Source organism: Polypterus senegalus, chromosome 5 (genome assembly GCF_016835505.1).
Source record: "Polypterus senegalus isolate Bchr_013 chromosome 5, ASM1683550v1, whole genome shotgun sequence".
Classification (NCBI taxonomy): Eukaryota; Metazoa; Chordata; class Cladistia; order Polypteriformes; family Polypteridae; genus Polypterus; species Polypterus senegalus.
Window position 1 is genome coordinate 197,320,020 of NC_053158.1, and position 19,106 is coordinate 197,339,125.

The 19,106-nt window shown below is 41.8% G+C and overlaps 1 protein-coding gene across 1 annotated transcript in view; it reads left to right on the forward strand.

The window, feature by feature from the left end:
• Positions 1-2,378: 2,378 nt before the first annotated feature.
• LOC120529789 (up-regulator of cell proliferation-like) overlaps positions 2,379-19,106 on the forward strand; it is a 128,392-nt gene continuing 111,664 nt past the window's right edge. Inside the window, exons 1-2 of the mRNA XM_039753925.1 lie at positions 2,379-2,407; positions 2,541-2,711. The gene's annotated coding sequence lies outside the window, so the exon portion shown is untranslated. The remainder of the gene's footprint in view (positions 2,408-2,540; positions 2,712-19,106) is intronic.

Below are 19,106 nucleotides of genomic sequence, written 5' to 3' on the forward strand. Positions count from 1 at the left end.
GGTACCTTGACAGCCATTCCACTTCTTGTGGGTTTTTCTTTTTGCACTGAGTTTATGTTTAGTGATTTTAAAGAGGCAGTCTGTCAGCATCTTTCTTGTATTGGTACATGTTCTGTACTACTGTAGCTTTTCTATTCCTCATCAAACCAAAATTATGGCAGCTGTAAGTGGTCTCTAACGGTTATAAAGGTAATTCCGGTGCTAAGGAAGGATTAGGCAGTTAATTGTTTTTTTATTTTGTATTTTGCAGATTTCTCTATGATCAATACAGAAGAGTAATGGACCATCTTTATATTAACTGCTCCTATTGGAGTATTGGATAGATTTATTGCACAATCATATAGGAGGTGTTCATGGTTGTATATGGATGGGATTGATCATCCGTCAGGATAGGCTTATACATCCCTTGTTGTTTGTGCTTAGGAGCCGTGTGTGAGAAGGAAGAAATTGTTAGCGTCAGCACCCCTTCCCATGGTATCATTTACTTCGGTAGAGTCCTTCAAGCATCCCTAAAGCAGAGAAGACAAACTGAATCTAAGTTCGGTCACAACTGTGTAAGAAGATTAAGACATCAGAATCTTTGAAGCTCTAAATAATGTATACTGTTAATAATGAAACATGTGGGGACACGGTGGCATGGCAGAAGCACTGCTACCTCACAGTAAGAGGGTCATGTCATGGGTGTTCCCTGCCTGGAGTTTAAATGTTTTCCTGATGGGTTTCCTCCACATGCTTCAGTTTCCTTCCAAAGGCTTGCAGGATGGGGGATTTGGTGATGCTAAATTGTAGTGTATGTGTTTCTCATATTCAACCTGCGATAGATCCTGTTCTTTAAATAACACAGGGTGCCCACTCACACCTGATTGTCATCCCATTGATTGAAAACACCGGACTCGAATTTCACCTTCAAACTAACTACTAATTCTAGAGGTTCACATACTTTTGCCACTCACAAATATGTAATAATTAATTAATAAATAAATGAGCAAGTATAATATTTTTGTCTCATTTGTTTAACTGGTTTCTCTTTATCTACGTTTAGGACTTGAGTGAAAATCTGATGTTTCAGGTCATATTTATGCAGAAATATAGAAAATTCTAAACGGTTCACAAACTTTCAAGCACCACTGTAGCCAATCACCACACAATAAAAGTCTTTGTGATAGTAAAACTAGCTATAAACTTAGAACACTGAGTGCTCAAAAATGTATTTTCTTATATGTGTCCCTAATATGTTTCTGTATGACACTCATAGACCTTTGAAATCCGGAATCCTAGAAACTCTCAGTGTTTTGTTCTCCTTACAGAAACATTGGATTATGTTGGGAATTACATTGGCACAACGGTTTCTTTAAAGACAACAGGGATTTTGGGTGTTAAAGATTTAGTCAGGATCTTTCCTCTTCTTCAACGAACATTGGTTCCTGTTTAAAAGCCAAAACAATCTCTTCAATAAAGTCCTCTGGATTATGGCCGGCCAATTCATTTTTTAATTGTCTTGGAAGCCCACTACTAAACAGCATAATCAGAGTTGTGTCTTTTCGCCTTGAGTAAATTTGTGTTGTTTCTGTAGCATTCCAAGACATTTTGTCTTAAATGTTATTGATAATTGAAGCAAATATAGAAAATCAGCATGAAAATGCTGACAATTATGTTTAGCACCAGTAGATAGCTATCTAGGATGAACACATGTAGTCATCTGTATCTAGTACTATTTGTATAAGGGGCATAATGACCTTCACTTCAAAGTCTCCTGTTATGCAGAACTTCTGCAAAAAAACAATGTATTTCTTGAATAGCCAATGTGGCAAAAGCTCTTGGTTGGCGCCGACCCGACACAGACTGAGACCGGAGGCACACGTAAAATAAAACAAAAAGATTTTAGTTTTCTTCAGCTGGGGGCCACGTCTTTCCCGTGTCCCTCAGCCCTAATACAGTCCCAAAAACACCACTAAAGAAAAACACCCAAAAACCACTGTTCTTTCTCCTCCACTCCTCCCAGGCAGCTATGTCCTCTGCCTCCCAACTCTGGCACCCTCACTAGTGGCTGCAGGCTCCTTTTACAGCCCCCCTCCGGGAAGTGTTCCAGGTGGTAATTGGCCTAATTAGGCTGCACTTCTGGGTGTGGCTTCATTCCAGCCCAAATTCAAAATTCTTAGTAACTTGGATCAAACTGTTGAAATCTGAGGAAACAATATTTAACAAAACATTTATTTTTTGCTTTTAAAGTCCTATAAAAATAGAGCAATAACTGAAAGTATTTTAGAAGACACTCCCTGAGATGAAAACTGCAGCCCAATTAAAAAAGGCAAATGAAACATGAGCATGGATGGGAAGATGAAAGTGAAAGTCTTTCATTTCCTATTTAAAGGCCAAATTCACAATCAGCATTAGGACAGAAGCTCTGGTAAGTGGAGCATACACATTCTCTTATGTTTTTTGTGGCTTGTTTTTTAAGAAAGTATTGCATTAGAAACAAGAAGTCAAGTCCAAGTTTCCAAAGAAAAGTAACTACAGTCTCAATGCTTTATTTAAAACAGGAGTTTTTCTTTAGCACAGAAGCAAACAACATACAAACAGTGACTGAGCAATCATCCTGATTTAGCTCCCTTCGTCAGATTAAAAGAACACGAAGCCTTCTTCCTCGAGCAGGTTCAGCAGCTGGGAGGCACCATCTGGGGCAGACGCAGTCTAGAGGAGAGAGCAAAAGGGTAAGTGAGAGCTCAGCTTGAAATGTCCTAAACCTCATGTGACAAGCACGTTACACGGTAAGCCTGCAGCTGATCCTGAAGAGAGCAAGTCATGAATGTGTTTGTCTTCGACTGAAATACTGTCTAAGAGGGAAGTTTTGAAGAGCAGTTCTCATTGTCTGCCATTGATTTAATGTTTAATTGAGTGTCAGTGCACAGCAGGCAGCAGACACCATATCTGTATATACATAAGTAGCAAGCAGCTCTTTTCTTCTGTCAGTCATCAGTCAGTCTTCGTCCAACCTGCTATATCCTAAAACAGGGTCACAGGGCCAATCCCAGCCAACAAAGGGCACAAGGCAGTAACAAATCCTAGGCAGGACGCCAGCCCACTGCAAGGCACGCACGTACAGTGTGCCACAGTTCTTTTTTCCTGTATATTTAAAAAATGTTGTTAGTTATTTCTCTTACAAAATATATTTTTACTTTCACTTGCATATTATTAGCAGGAAGATTACATTGAAGGTGACAGAAGGACTAATTTAAGTTGTTCTCATTTCAGCATTTACTTAATCTCCAACTGAAATTATCATATTTTGCGTTGTCATACCTTACACTTTCCTTCCCATTTTATTTCTACTCAGTTTCTCGTTATTTTTCTAGCTAATGCTGCCAGTGTTTGTCTTAACTTAGCTTTCAGATAATTTTATATTGAAGTAAAATTGTCAGATGTGTGCATGGTTCCTTGAAACAACAGGACTATACAAAGAAAGAAAACAAAAATGTATCTTATATTTTTCAAACCTTGTTCTTTCATAACCATTCACTTATTACAAAACATTCCTCAAATTGCAGTTCAAAGCATGTGCAGCCCTAGGCACATATAATAATCCCCTTAATAGTATTTACTGGTTGCTTAAAATATTTATATATATATATTGTGGAACTGGACCCGGACACAGACAGGCGAACAACGTTTTTGCACCCAACACACTCATTTTATTATATACAATATTTACAGTTCCTCAGTGCACAACCCAGTGCCTCCAGCACCGATCCCCCAAAGTCCAGGCCTCACAGTCCTTTGTGCCTTCCTTCTGGCCGTCTCTACTCCTCTCTCTAGCTCCGTCCTCTTCCACCCGACTCTTGCTGATGACGAAAGGGAGGCGGCCCCTTAAATACCAGCCCAGATGGGCTCCAGCTGCTTTCCTAGAAATCCCCCGTGGACACACCCTCGTGTAGCGGAAGTGCCGGCTGCACACCCAGAAGCCCTCCGGGTGTCCCCAGTCCTCTTCCCCCCAGCACTTCCTGGTGTGGCAGAAGTGATGAGGTCCAGGGTTCTTCAGGCACCGAGGCGCCCCCTGGCGGTGGCCATGGGCCCCTACAGGGTTGGGCTTCCAAGCCCTCTACCCGTGGCCCCCAACATAACCAGGGCGGTCGCCCCCTCGTGGTCTGGAGGAGGCACAAGCCCTCCTCCGGTCCTCCTGGCTTCCCGGCTGGGCTCCACCCTCAGCCGCATGCCACTATATATATATATACAGGTATATGCATATATATATATACTGTATATATATGCATATATATATATATTATTTAGTTATGTCAGTGTTTCTGTAATGTGATTGAGTGGACGAGAGGACAGGTGGGGCTCGTACTCAGATAAGAGAATGACCACATGGAGACTTTTTAAAAAAAAAAAGTTTGGGTTTTATGTGGTTTTTCTTAGGCTTTTTGAGCTACGGGTGGTGTACACGCAAGAACCTGTTGGACGCAAAGACAGGAAAGTAGTTATAGGAGGGGGCTACTGTCAAAATCGCAATTAGAGCTGTCAATCATAATGATTAATGACTTTAAGCCCGCCCTCTGACGTCACACGGAAGTGCCGCCCGCTGACGCAAGACCGGAAGTCCCGCCCGTCGCCTCCTGATGACGCCACGCCGGAATTCCCCGCCTCCACGTGACCTCTCTCCGCCCGTTGGCACCGCCCCGGCCGGATTGGTGTAAGGCTTCCCGCCCCTCCCGACTCCTCCTCGAACCCTCCCCGGCCCCTGATTGGTTCCATAAACTGTCAAGGGTCCGTTTGACGGAGGCCTGACCCTGTTTGAACCCCCACCCCACACCCACCTGCATGCCCAGGAAACTGTCAAGGGCAGTTTGATGGATGTCTACCCTCCTTGAACTCCCCACCGCCCCTCTCCCGAAAGACAAGCCCGGCGTGTTACAGCCTTTACCTCGACAAGCTCGGGCATGCCCGGGGCCTGTCCTGACCAGCTCAGACATGCCCGGGGGCTGCCTCGGCCCCCGCCCTTTCTCCGGCACAAGCCCAGACAGGCCCTGGGGTCTGTCCTGACCGCTCAGACCAGTCTAAAGTCGCCCCAGCACCGACCGAGGATGATGGACGGCCTCCCCACACTGCCCGGTCCCCCAGAATTCCCAGTCCCCCATACTTACCGGCCAGTTCTAAAGGCCATATAAAAAGCTAAGCATTTTGTTCTATCTACGATTTTAAGACATGAAAATATCTCATCTTGGCTTCAAAAACCTGCATTTTCCAGCTCACACACACACAGATAACAAACTGTCAGATCAAAGACACGGTCTGAGTCAGGCCGCATTTAACCATAGGCCCACACTTCCCGGTCCCCACACCTCCCAGTCCCCACATTTCCCTGCTGAAAGCCTAAAAGCTAAGCATTTTGTTCTATCTACGATTTTAAGATGAGCACACCATTAAAACATCTCATCTTTGCTTCAAACTAAGTCAAGCTGCTTTTTTTTTTCCATCTCGCACACAGATAACAAATTGTGAGATCAAAGACACGGTCTGAGTCAGTCAGCGTGATCGCACCCTGTTTCTGGGCCCCGGGCTCCCCACCACTCCCCAGCCACTTCTGAAAGTGCTGTATAAAAACAAAGCATTTTCTTCGGTTCTATCTATGATTTTAATATGAACACGCCATTAAAATATCTATCTCATCTTTGCTTTATCACTTACAGGTCCATCCTTTTCCATCTCACAGAAATTCCTCAACCAACATTGAGTCAGGTTCCCAGTGACAGACTCCCAGCAATGGAGCCGGTTTCTCAAAAAGAAATCAAGCAGCCCCGCTTTTAGCAGACCCCCCTTGCAATCAGGCCTGTGTGCTCTGTCTCTCTCTCTCTCTCTGAGCGCAGACACGGGCTCGAGACCGCGCAGACCCTCTGCCCATGACGGATGGATCTTTTAAAGTTAAGGGATTTTTAAAGATTAGCTTGTAAAGCTTGAGATAACTGCTAGTTCAGCCCTTTAAAAATCACACCTAGTTAAATAATATGCCGCAGTTCCCTTTTTAATCACGTTTGAGACGTCTAAAAAATCTAGCCTGGGCTGATTGGTGGCTGATATCAAAAATGTTCTCTTATATACAGAGCTTAACCTTACGGACCCTCTCCATTGAGAATATTCAGGAGTGGCTTTAAAGCGCAGGCCGGTGGTGCAGTAACTCTGACCTAATAAAAGTATTCTGAACTACTTGCAGAAGGGACCCGCTTGTGAAATGCCTACTCTTTCAAACGGCCTCTCTCTGTACGGAGCCGCCTGTTTTTAAAAGGTTGAGATAACAAAACATTTTTGCTTTATAAACTCTCATTTGGACAGCCGGTTAGAGACAGACTCCAGGAAATTACTGTAACGGTGTTTTTATTCATTCATTTCACTAAATGTAATTATTTTAATACAGGATAGTAACCCAAAATCCGGGTGATTTTAGACGTGTGAGTAATATAATGAAGTTATTTTTAAAAGTAACCCCACACCGCACAAGAGAGACAGATTCCACGTGTGTTTTAGGATTTGCTGCGGTCAGTGATGAATTTTATTTTTTTTTGCTCAGCTCATTTCTATCACCTAGGAGCCTTTTGACAAAAGAAACCTCTCTAAATACACTTGTGCATTTAACGGAGGTTTATAAGGAAGCAGGTTTTCTACCTTATCCCAGTTTTGTACATGCATGTAAAAGCACTTACTGTTACACTAGCACAAAATTTTGATATTTTCTGTCTACTCAAAAAACTGAAATTATTTCTATTAACACAGATGATAATTAGAAATCATTTTACTATTTTTAATTAAAAGTTAAAACAGAAAAGCCCAATTATGATTTTTGTTTTGTCATGGAGGGCCCTAGGGTGACACTTTTCCCCTTTATACTCTTACTTATGTAGACCTTAAAACATATTCTTACCAAAATAGTTCATCACTTCCCAATTCCTGTAACTTCAGGTAATTAGACAGAGCTCCATGACAGGCAAGAGAAGATTATAGGTCAAATACACAGGGTCATAAAATAAAATAAAGTGTGAACACGCGCAGACCCTCTGCCCATGACGGATGGATCTTTTAAAGTTAAGGGATTTTTAAAGATTAGCTTGTAAAGCTTGAGATAACTACTAGTTCAGCCCTTTAAAAATCACACCTAGTTAAATAATATACCGTAGTTCCCTTTTAAATCACTTTTGAGACGTCTAAAAATCTAGCCTGGGCTGTATAATTTGTAATTATAATACTTAATATAATTTGTATAACAATCGATCTAAAACAAGCCCTTTTACTCTTCAAACTCACCCCACATTTTAAATACAGGTATCTTCAGCTGACCCTAAGGAAACATCTTGTGGAAGCAAGCGGCCCGCATGGCTCAGGGAGGGGCTGATGGTTCCAGCAGGGGCCGTTCACACTTCCGCTAAATCAGGTTTCCAGTGAGACTCTGCAGTAAAAACAGTTTTAGCAATGAAGCTGATTTCCCAGAGAGAAAGACCAAGTGGCAGACCCTGTCAGCTTTTAGCCGACCCCTGCTCAGCCCCTGCTCTCTCTACACACAGAAAGTAAAGTCAGGCTCTGCAAGCACCCCACTCGGGGCGAGGACTCTGTGAGTTCGCTTGCAAACAACTGAGCCCGGCCGTTTCGAGCACCCACCCCACTGGGTGACCCTCGGAGAGCTCACCGGCTGCTAGTCTCAGGAATTTGTTAGGATTATGTCATGTACAAACCTAAACTTTGATTTATCACCTTTAAAGACATGGAGCAGTCTCGTGCTACAAACGCCTTGTGTCTCTTTTAACACTTCTGCCTGTAAAGCTCTCTATTCCTTCTGTGGCCTCAGGTTTAATAGGGGCTTGCACCCAGGCTAATGAACAAGGTCCTGTACATGTCGAGATGCCGTCCCATGCCTGTCGTCCCTTACACTATATAACATGTTTGGTTATTCATTTTGTAAGTATAATATAATGAAGATATTTTTAAAAGTAACCCCACACCGCACAAGAGAGACAGATTCCACGTGTGTTTTAGGATTTGCTGCGATCAGTGATTTTTAGTGTTTTGCTGAGCTCATTTCTATCACCTAGGAGCCTTTGGACAAAGGAAAACTCTGTAAATACACTTGTGCGTTTAAACGGAGATTTATAAGAATGCACAGGAGGCCGTAGTGAGGTGTGCTGGTTTAACTATAGTCAGGGGATGTAAGTAGCCCTTTTTTGCCCCTCCGAAGTTCATCGAACTAAAATCATGTTTTTAAAATCAGCAGCTTTAGCTCATGCTAGTGACCTCGTAAATGGGAGCCAACCGCTCAGCAGCTTGTATAGCTCACAAAATAGCACAGCTAATTACTCTTTCTGCTTAAACTAATGATCAAATATTCGGGTAATTCTTAATGAAACACTAAAGTGCTAGTGAACAAAATACATGTTCAGTAGCCAAGTAAAAGGACCGGTTGCTTTAACATGAAAATAAAGCATCTTTAGAAAATAAAGCGTCTAAAAGCATCTTTGTAAAGGTCCGATTTTAAAACGTTATAAGAAAAAGCCTTGTTTCCCAAAGAGTTCTTTGGAACCATCAGTGCCTTTCTGATCACATCCACCCCAAACATAGCATAGAACTTAATTTCTGTACTCCTTTTAAATGAGAATAGCCAGTATAAAGTCCCTAAAGGAACGGAGACATCTGATATCTTTTACCCTATATGTTTTCTTGCCGCCCAAGTCATTCAGATTCTGCTTACAACACAAATGTACGATTATTTTTCTCAAATGGCCAGTTCTTTGCCCTGCTAATCATGAAAAAAATCATATTTTATTCTCCTGACATTTTATTTGCATATTTTATTATACCTACTTGTATCGACATTTATCTATCTCTATATTTATTTTTCTGTATCAGAAGGTAGTTTAAGTCAATTTGTTTTGGGTTCAATAGATGTATTTTTCATATTTTGATTCTTGTTTTCTTTTTTTCACATCTTCGAGTCCCCTTTTTGTTACTTCGCGCCCCCTAGCGTGGTCAGCCCAGAGTTTGAGAACCACTGTTGTAGGGTTTTATTGGTAAAACACTCTGCGGCATTTCAAGCTAAGTTAGATTCCCTTGTTTATTCAGCCGTCCATCGGTGTTCCATTTTTGTTATAAATTGTATTTAGTCTCTCTTTATTTACTAAGCATTTTATATGATGATTAGAAAACAGTTATCTTGTTCAGGCTTTACTTTAAATCAGCATTTTCATCAACAGGTTATAAACACTTTGGTACTCAGGGGTCTTTGTATAATACAGCGTTTTAGAAATTCTGTGAATGCTTGGTAATAGCCTTCCATTTTACAGCAGTTATGAGACCCTGAAAATAAGAACGGTTATAGGAGGTTATAGGAACCTGTACACTACAGGGCTGATGAGGATTAGGCTTTGGACGTTAGGCCAATCAGGATGGAAAATGTTTTTAGTGAATAGTTACATTATATCTATTATAGGCGTTAGGATTAAAATTTTACTAAAACTATGAGGATTTATTCTTTCTTTTAGGTAGTCCAGGTGACATAGGACGGGTTATGGAAAACTGCTTTTCCCTCTGTTTGTGAAAAAGCATCCTTGGTTTTAGTAGCATTCAGGGTCAAGGGACGTAAGTTTGAACTGTGATTCCAAGAGTCAACAAGTGTCTGCAATCTTCTTGAATACGAGTCACAGGACCTGGGTTTGCGAGGGATCATAGTCAGGGGCAGAGTTACGCTAGACATTATTATTCCAAAATGAAACATTGACTCGCCCTATCACAAAGATAAGACAGTACAAACTAAAATGTACAAATACTAAGTGACAGAGGAGATTAAAAACATCTTAAGACCGGATCACCCCAAGCTCACACACTACAACAGAACCTACGTGTTCTGCGGTATATTATCAGCTAAATGGTCATCTATGTAGGCAGTTCCACGGGATGGCAAAGAGTTGGGGAAAACATTATTGAACATCTGCTAGTATGAGGCTGATTAACATGAGCGGTTATTGTTAGAATCTTATCTGGCACTAAAAGTCAGGCTTGTGTTCCTCCTGATTCAGGAAGAACATTAAATATTGGAGTTTAGAATATGAACTAGACTGATAAGGACATGTGTGCCAAAATGAATAAATAAAGTAAATAACCACATGAAAAAGTGGAGTGATTACAATTTGAAAAACTGCCGTGATGTATCAAAACATTTGAAATAAATAAAAAGCTTTTTGACATGCAGTCGGAATAGTCTGAATGTGTCTTAAAGAGTTCATTTTTAAATAAAACTTAAAAGGCAAATTAAAAATATTAAATCTGAATAAAACACAGAAGTATCATTTAATGATATCAATTAGGGTTAAGTATTATCAAGCACGGGATCTATTTATCAGGTTTATTTAATTTAGTTATAAACAAAATGATTGTTGGCATTTTGCTTTGAAATGAACAATAGTCTGATAGAGCTTTAAGAATTAGAATGTAAGACAAACCTCTACACTCTATAACAAAATGTTGCTGTTCCAATAGGAATATCTCGGATGTCTGTTTTATTTTAACCTTTTGACAAGAACCCTGGTCTTGGAAATATACCACCTATGTTGAAAATGAACAGTGCCGACATGCTAACTAAATAGATATAATCTAAGATATTTTAGAATATGACCCTAGGTGCTAACCCCCATGATTCTGATCAACTAAAGGGTCTTCACTTCATTGTCCAACTTCCTGCGGGCGCTATGGATCTTCTAATGGAGACTGCAAAAGATTCTCTAATCTTTACTCTGTAATGGTCCATATGACGGAGATCTAGCGCCTGGGTCCGAGGGTTAACGGTCATAGGACATGATGTTCAAAATTCAACTCGGGTTTTTCAAATGAGATAGGACGAGTGCGCGTGTTCTGTATTCACTATTCACAACGACCATAACCCCGAGACCTTAGGTTTTTTATACCGAAGGACCTTTCACTGACCCGAATAAGAGACATCCATCAAAAGACTCTTGACAGTTTCCTGAACCAATCAGGCCGGTGGGCGGAGTCGCTTTTCAAAGAGTATAAAAAACGTTTTCAACGACCCACTATCCTCGACGGTGAAAGAAATTAGGGTTTAAAAATCAACTGGTCCTTTATTGGTCATTTTCAAAACAATCTAAAAATTCAGAGAGGTTTTACCAACCACTTCAAAACATTACAACTAAACAGCGTGATTAAAAGCCGACAAAAAACATGTGATCTCACCGAAACATTCAGTTCAGACACTTCATCTGATTTTCCAGTTCGTATACCCCTAAGGTCCATCAAACCTATCAGGTCCAGAAAATGGCATTTAGAGAAAGCCTCGGCAATTTCACGTATTTTTGAATAAGAGTCAGCGTCCGTGTGATAAAAGGCTTAGACGATCAACTCCTGAATAGAATGTTCATTTTTCTGGTCAACAGCATTTTGTAAAAGCTGGTGAAATGGCAGAAAGATGTGGAAACCGCCAGAGTCTTGATGACCGAGCTCCTGAGCCACGGTTTGTGGAAAACAGATAGTCGCTGCTGAACCAATCAGTCTCAAACAGACCCGTAGGCTGTGTCTGGCAGGGTCGGTCTGTACAACATCCCTGCCGGTACTTTTTGGGCCGATCCGTTATTCTATCCGGCAGAGCCGCCATCCAGCACTTGCCCAGCTTCAGTGCCTTTCGAAATGTTTCACCCAGGGTCCGTCCGTTTGTTCAAGGGCCATGCCCGCATAATCCCATCCTTGGGTGATAGGTTCCAATCGGCCGGAGCCTCTGCCGGGTCGTCCCACGGCCTCTTCTTGTTGCAGGCCTGAATGGCTCTCCTCAGACCCTGCTAGGAACCCCGGAACATCATGAGCAGGTACAAAATGTCAGGTACTGCGCGGTTCTCCAGGAAACTATCCGACCAATATAGATCACCAGGGGCAGATACCTGAGGCTCAGGCCCCTAGATCTGGGCAGTTGAAGGCATAAGATGGTCCGCCGAGAAGGCTGGTCTGCAGGCTAGCTGTTAGGCAGAGTACTGGAGTCGGGCACGATAGCCTCAGGTCAAAACAGGCCATTGTAGGAGGCCGTCTGGTCCGTAGACCGTCGTGGCTGATCAGGAACATAGCCGAAGAGATGCTGATTGTTAACCGTTCAAAACACGTCGTTGAAAACGTTTTTTATACTCTTTGAAAAGCGACTCCCGCCCCACCGGCCTGATTGGTTCAGGAAACTGTCAAGAGTCTTTTGATGGATGTCTCTTATTCGGGTCAGTGAAAGGTCCTTCGGTATAAAAAACCTAAGGTCTCGGGTTTATGGTCGTTGTGAATAGTGAATACAGAACACGCCGCACTCGTCCTATCTCATTTGAAAACCCGAGTTGAATTTTGAACATCATGTCCTATGACCGGTTAACCCTCGGACCCAGGCGCTAGATCTCCGTCATATGGACCATTACAGAGTAAAGATTAGAGAATCTTTTGCAGTCTCCATTACAAGATCCATACACCGCAGGAAGTTGGACAATGAAGTGAAGACCCTTTAGTTGGTCAGAATCATGGGGTTAGCCTAGGGTCATATTCTAAAATATCTTAGATTATATCTATTTAGTTAGCATGTCGGCACTGTTCATATTCAACATAGGTGGTATATTTCCAAGACCAGGGGATTCTTGTCAAAAGGTTAAAATAAAACAGACATCCGAGATATTCCTATTGGAACAGCAACATTTTGTTATAGAGTGTAGAGGTTTGTCTTACATTCTAATTCTTAAAGCTCTATCAGACTATTGTTCATTTCAAAGCAAAATGCCAACAATCATTTTGTTTATAACTAAATTAAATAAACCTGATAAATAGATCCCGTGCTTGATAATACTTAACCCTAATTGATATCATTAAATGATACTTCTGTGTTTTATTCAGATTTAATATTTTTAATTTGCCTTTTTAAGTTTTATTTAAAAAATGAACTCTTTAAGACACATTCAGACTATTCCGGACTGCGCATGTCAAAAAGCTTATTATTTATTTCAAATGTTTTGATACATCACGGCAGTTTTTCAAATTGTAATCACTCCACTTTTTCATGTGGTTATTTACTTTATTTATTCATTTTGGCACACATGTCCTTATCAGTCTAGTTCATATTCTAAACTCCAATATTTAATGTTCTTCCTGAATCAGGAGGAACACAAGCCTGACTTTTAGTGCCAGATAAGATTCTAACAATAACCGCTCATGTTAATCAGCCTCATACTAGCAGATGTTCAATAATGTTTTCCCCAACTCTTTGCCATCCCGTGGAACTGCCTACATAGATGACCATTTAGCTGATAATATACCGCAGAACACGTAGGTTCTGTTGTAGTGTGTGAGCTTGGGGTGATCCGGTCTTAAGATGTTTTTAATCTCCTCTGTCACTTAGTATTTGTACATTTTAGTTTGTACTGTCTTATCTTTGTGATAGGGCGAGTCAATGTTTCATTTTGGAATAATAATGTCTAGCGTAACTCTGCCCCTGACTATGATCCGCGCAAACCCAGGTCCTGTGACTCGTATTCAAGAAGATTGCAGACACTTGTTGACTCTTGGAATCACAGTTCAAACTTACGTCCCTTGACCCTGAATGCTACTAAAACCAAGGATGCTTTTTCACAAACAGAGGGAAAAGCAGTTTTCCATAACCCGTCCTATGTCACCTGGACTACCTAAAAGAAAGAATAAATCCTCATAGTTTTAGTAAAATTTTAATCCTTGTGCTAACGCCTATAATAGATATAATGTAACTATTCACTAAAAACATTTTCCATCCTGATTGGCCTAACGTGTCCAAAGCCTAATCCTCAGCCCCAGTGTACAGGTTCCTATAACCTCCTATAACCGTTCTTATTTTCAGGGTCTCATAACTGCTGTAAAATGGAAGGCTATTACCAAGCATTCACAGAATTTCTAAAACGCTGTATTATACAAAGACCCTGAGTACCAAAGTGTTTATAACCTGTTGATGAAAATGCTGATTTAAAGTAAAGCCTGAACAAGATAACTGTTTTCTAATCATCATATAAAATGCTTAGTAAATAAAGAGAGACTAAATACAATTTATAACAAAATGGAACACCGATGGACGGCTGAATAAACAAGGGAATCTAACTTAGCTTGAAATGCCGCAGAGTGTTTTACCAATAAAACCCTACAACAGTGGTTCTCAAACTCTGGGCTGACCACGCTAGGGGCAAGTAACAAAAAGGGGACTCAAGATGTGAAAAAAGAAAACAAGAATCAAAATATGAAAAATACATCTATTGAACCCAAAACAAATTGACTTAAACTACCCTCTGATACAGAAAAATAAATATAGAGATAGATAAATGTCGATACAAGTAGGTATAATAAAATATGCAAATAAAATGTCAGGAGAATAAAATATGATTTTTTTCATGATTAGCAGGCCAAAGAACTGGCCATTTGAGAAAAAATAATCGCACATTTGTGTTGTAAGCAGAATCTGAATGACTTGGGCGGCAAGAAAACATATAGGGTAAAAGATATCAGATGTCTCCGTTCCTTTAGGGACTTTATACTGGCTATTCTCATTTAAAAGGAGTACAGAAATTAAGTTCTATGCTATGTTTGGGGTGGATGTGATCAGAAAGGCACAGATGGTTCCAAAGAACTCTTTGGGAAACAAGGCTTTTTCTTATAACGTTTTAAAATCGGACTTTACAAAGATGCTTTTAGACGCTTTATTTTCTAAAGATGCTTTATTTTCATGTTAAAGCAACCGGTCCTTTTACTTGGCTACTGAACATGTATTTTTGTTCACTAGCACTTTAGTGTTTCATTAAGAATTACCCGATATCTGATCATTAGTTTAAGCAGAAAGAGTAATTAGCTCTGCTATTTTGTGAGCTATACAAGCATGCTGAGCGGTTGGCTCCCATTTATGAGGTCACTAGCATGAGCTAAAGCTGCTGATTTTAAAACATGATTTTATTCCGATGAACTTCGGAGGGGCAAAAAGGGCTACTTACATCCCCTGACTATAGTTAAACCAGCACACCTCACTACGGCCTCCTGTGCATTCTTATAAATCTACGTTTAAAGCACAAGTGTATTTACAGAGTTTTCCTTTGTCCAAAGGCTCCTAGGTGATAGAAATGAGCTCAGCAAAACACTAAAATCACTGATCGCAGCAAATCCTAAAACACACGTGGAATCTGTCTCTCTTGCGGTGTGGGGTTACTTTTAAAAATATCTTCATTATATTATACATACAAAATGAACAACCAAACATGTTATATAGTGTAAGGACGACAGGCATGGGACGGCATCTCGACATGTACAGGACCTTGTTCATTAGCCTGGGTGCAAGCCCCTATTAAACCTGAGGCCACAGAAGGAATAGAGAGCTTTTACAGGCAGAAGTGTTAAAAAGAGACACAAGGCGTTTGTAGCACGAGACTGCTCCATGTCTTTAAAGGTGATAAATCAAAGTTTAGGTTTGTACATGACATAATCCTAACAAATTCCTGAGACTAGCAGCCGGTGAGCTCTCCGAGGGTCACCCAGTGGGGTGGGTGCTCGAAACGGCGGGCTCAGTTGTTTGCAAGCGAACTCACAGAGTCCTTCCCCGATTGGGTGCTTGCAGAGCCTGACTTTACTTTCTGTGTGTAGAGAGAGCAGGGCTGAGCAGGGGTCGGCTAAAAGCTGACAGGGTCTGCCACTTGGTCTTTCTCTCTGGGAAATCAGCTTCATTGCTAAAACTGTTTTTACTGCAGAGTCCTGTCACTGGGAAACCTGATTTAGCGGAAGTATGAAAACGGCCCCTGCTGGAACCATCAGCCCCTCCCTGAGCCATGCGGGCCGCTTGCTTCCACAAGATGTTTCCTTAGGGTCAGCTGAAGATACCTGTATTTAAAATGTGGGGTGAGTTTGAAGAGAAAAGGGCTTGTTTTAGATCGATTGTTATACAAATTATATTAAGTATTATAATTACAAATTATACAGCCCAGGCTAGACTTTTTAGACGTCTCAAAAGTGATTTAAAAGGGAACTACGGTATATTATTTAACTAGGTGTGATTTTTAAAGGGCTGAACTAGTAGTTATCTCAAGCTTTACAAGCTAATCTTTAAAAATCCCTTAACTTTAAAAGATCCATCCGTCATGGGCAGAGGGTCTGCGGTGTTCACACTTTATTTTATTTTATGACACTGTGTATTTGACCTATAATCTTCTCTTGCCTGTCATGGAGCTCTGTCTAATTACCTGAAGTTACAGGAATTGGGAAGTGATGAACTATTTTGGTAAGAATATGTTTTAAGGTCTACATAAGTAAGAGTATAAAGGGGAAAAGTGTCACCCTAGGGCCCTCCCATGACAAAACAAAAATCATAATTGGGCTTTTCTGTTTTAACTTTTAATTAAAAATAGTAAAATGATTTCTAATTATCATCTGTGTTAATAGAAATAATTTCAGTTTTTTTTGAGTAGACAGAAAATATCAAAATTTTGTGCTAGTGTAACAGTAAGTGCTTTTACATGCATGTACAAAACTGGGATAAGGTAGAAAACCTGCTTCCTTATAAACCTCCGTTTAAATGCACAAGTGTATTTAGAGAGGTTTCTTTTGTCAAAAGGCTCCTAGGTGATAGAAATGAGCTGAGCAAAAAAAAATAAAATTCATCACTGACCGCAGCAAATCCTAAAACACACGTGGAATCTGTCTCTCTTGTGCGGTGTGGGGTTACTTTTAAAAATAACTTCATTATATTACTCACACGTCTAAAATCACCCGGATTTTGGGTTACTATCCTGTATTAAAATAATTACATTTAGTGAAATGAATGAATAAAAACACCGTTACAGTAAGTTCCTGGAGTCTGTCTCTAACCGGCTGTCCAAATGAGAGTTTATAAAGCAAAAATGTTTTGTTATCTCAACCTTTTAAAACAGGCGCTCGTACAGAGAGAGGCCGTTTGAAAGAGTAGGCATTTCACAAGCGGGTCCCTTCTGCAAGTAGTTCAGAATACTTTTATTAGGTCAGAGTTACTGCACCACCGGCCTGCGCTTTAAAGCCACTCCTGAATATTCTCAATGGAGAGGGTCCGTAAGGTTAAGCTCTGTATATAAGAGAACATTTTTGATATCAGCCACCAATCAGCCCAGGCTAGATTTTTTAGACGTCTCAAACGTGATTAAAAAGGGAACTGCGGCATATTATTTAACTAGGTGTGATTTTTAAAGGGCTGAACTAGCAGTTATCTCAAGCTTTACAAGCTAATCTTTAAAAATCCCTTAACTTTAAAAGATCCATCCGTCATGGGCAGAGGGTCTGCGGTCTCGAGCCCGTGTCTGCGCTCAGAGAGAGAGAGAGACAGAGCACACAGGCCTGATTGCAAGGGGTCTGCTAAAAGCGGGCTGCTTGATTTCTTTGGAGAAACCGGCTCCATTGCTGGGAGTCTGTCACTGGGAACCTGACTCAATGTTGGTTGAGGAATTTCTGTGAGATGGAAAAGGATGGACCTGTAAGTGATAAAGCAAAGATGAGATAGATATTTTAATGGCGTGTTCATATTAAAATCATAGATAGAACCGAAGAAAATGCTTTGCTTTTTTATACAGCACTTTCAGAAGTGGCTGGGAAGTGGTGGGGAGCCCCGGGGGGCCCAGAAACAGGGTGTGATCATGCTGACTGACTCAGACCGTGTCTTTGATCTCACAATTTATCTGTGTGCGAGATGGAAAAAAAAAAAGCAGCTTGACTTAGTTTGAAGCAAAGATGAGATGTTTTAATGGTGTGCTCATCTTAAAATCGTAGATAGAACAAAATGCTTAGCTTTTTAGGCTTTCAGCAGGGAAATGTGGGGGACTGGGAGGTGTGGGGGACCGGGAAGTGTGGGGCACCTATGGTTAAATGCGGCCTGACTCAGACCGTGTCTTTGATCTGACAGTTTGTTATCTGTGTGTGTGAGCTGGAAAATGCAGGTTTTGAAGCCAAGATGAGATATTTTCATGTCTTAAAATCGTAGATAGAACAAAATGCTTAGCTTTTTATATGGCCTTTCAGAACTGGCCGGTAAGTATGGGGGGACTGGGAATTCTGGGGGACCGGGCAGTGTGGGAGGCCGTCCATCATCCTCGGTCGGTGCTGGGGCGACTTTAGGCTGGTCTGAGCGGTCAGGACAGAGCCCAGGGCCTGTCTGGGCTTGTGCCGGAGAAAGGGGGGGCGAGGCATCCCCGGGCATGTCTGAGCTGGTCAGGACAGGCCTCGGGCATGCCCGGCTTGTCTTTCGAGAGGGGGTGGGGAGTTCAAGGAGGGGTAGACATCCATCAAACTGCCCTTGACAGTTTCCTGGGCAGGCAGGTGGGTGTGGGGTGGGAGCGGGTTCAAACAGGGGGCAGACATCCATCAAACTGCCCTTGACAGTTTCCTGGGCAGGCAGGTGCAATCCGGGTTCAACCAGCGGTCAGGCCTCCGTCAAACGGACCCTTGACAGTTTATGGAACCAATCAGGGGCCGGGGGAGGGTTCGAGGAGGAGTCGGGGAGGGGACGGGAAGCCTTACACCAATCCGACGCCGGGGGGCGGTGCCAACGGGGCGGAGAGAGGTCACGTGGAGGGCGGGGAATTCCGGCGTGGCGTCATCAGGAGGCGGCGGGCGGGACTTCCGGTCTTGCGTCAGCGGGCGGCACTTCGGTGTGACGTCAGAGGGCGGGCTTAAAAGTCATTAATCATTATGATTGACAGCTCTAATTGCGATTTTGACAGTAGCCCCCCTCCTATAACTACTCAGGAAAAAGAGGTTGTCAAAAAAAAAAAGTAAAAGGTGTTGTGGAGTTGAACGACACAGGCGAATAAGCTGGGTTAGCCTGCAAAGAGGCACGCGATACTTTGCTCTCTGTGGCCAAAGGAAAGTCTTGGAGGTCCTCGGACAACAAGGAAAAACAGCAAGTTTCACCCCATTTTGGACGGACTAGCTCCTTTTTGCTTGCAGCGTTTTGCCGTGAGCCTACCTGCAAGGTAACTCCATCATTTTTCCACAGCGTGGAAGTGCTGTGTGTGGACAATGGACACTGATATTCACTCTGTTTATTTGTGAGTACTGTGACCTTTCATGTTGGCTCATTAGAG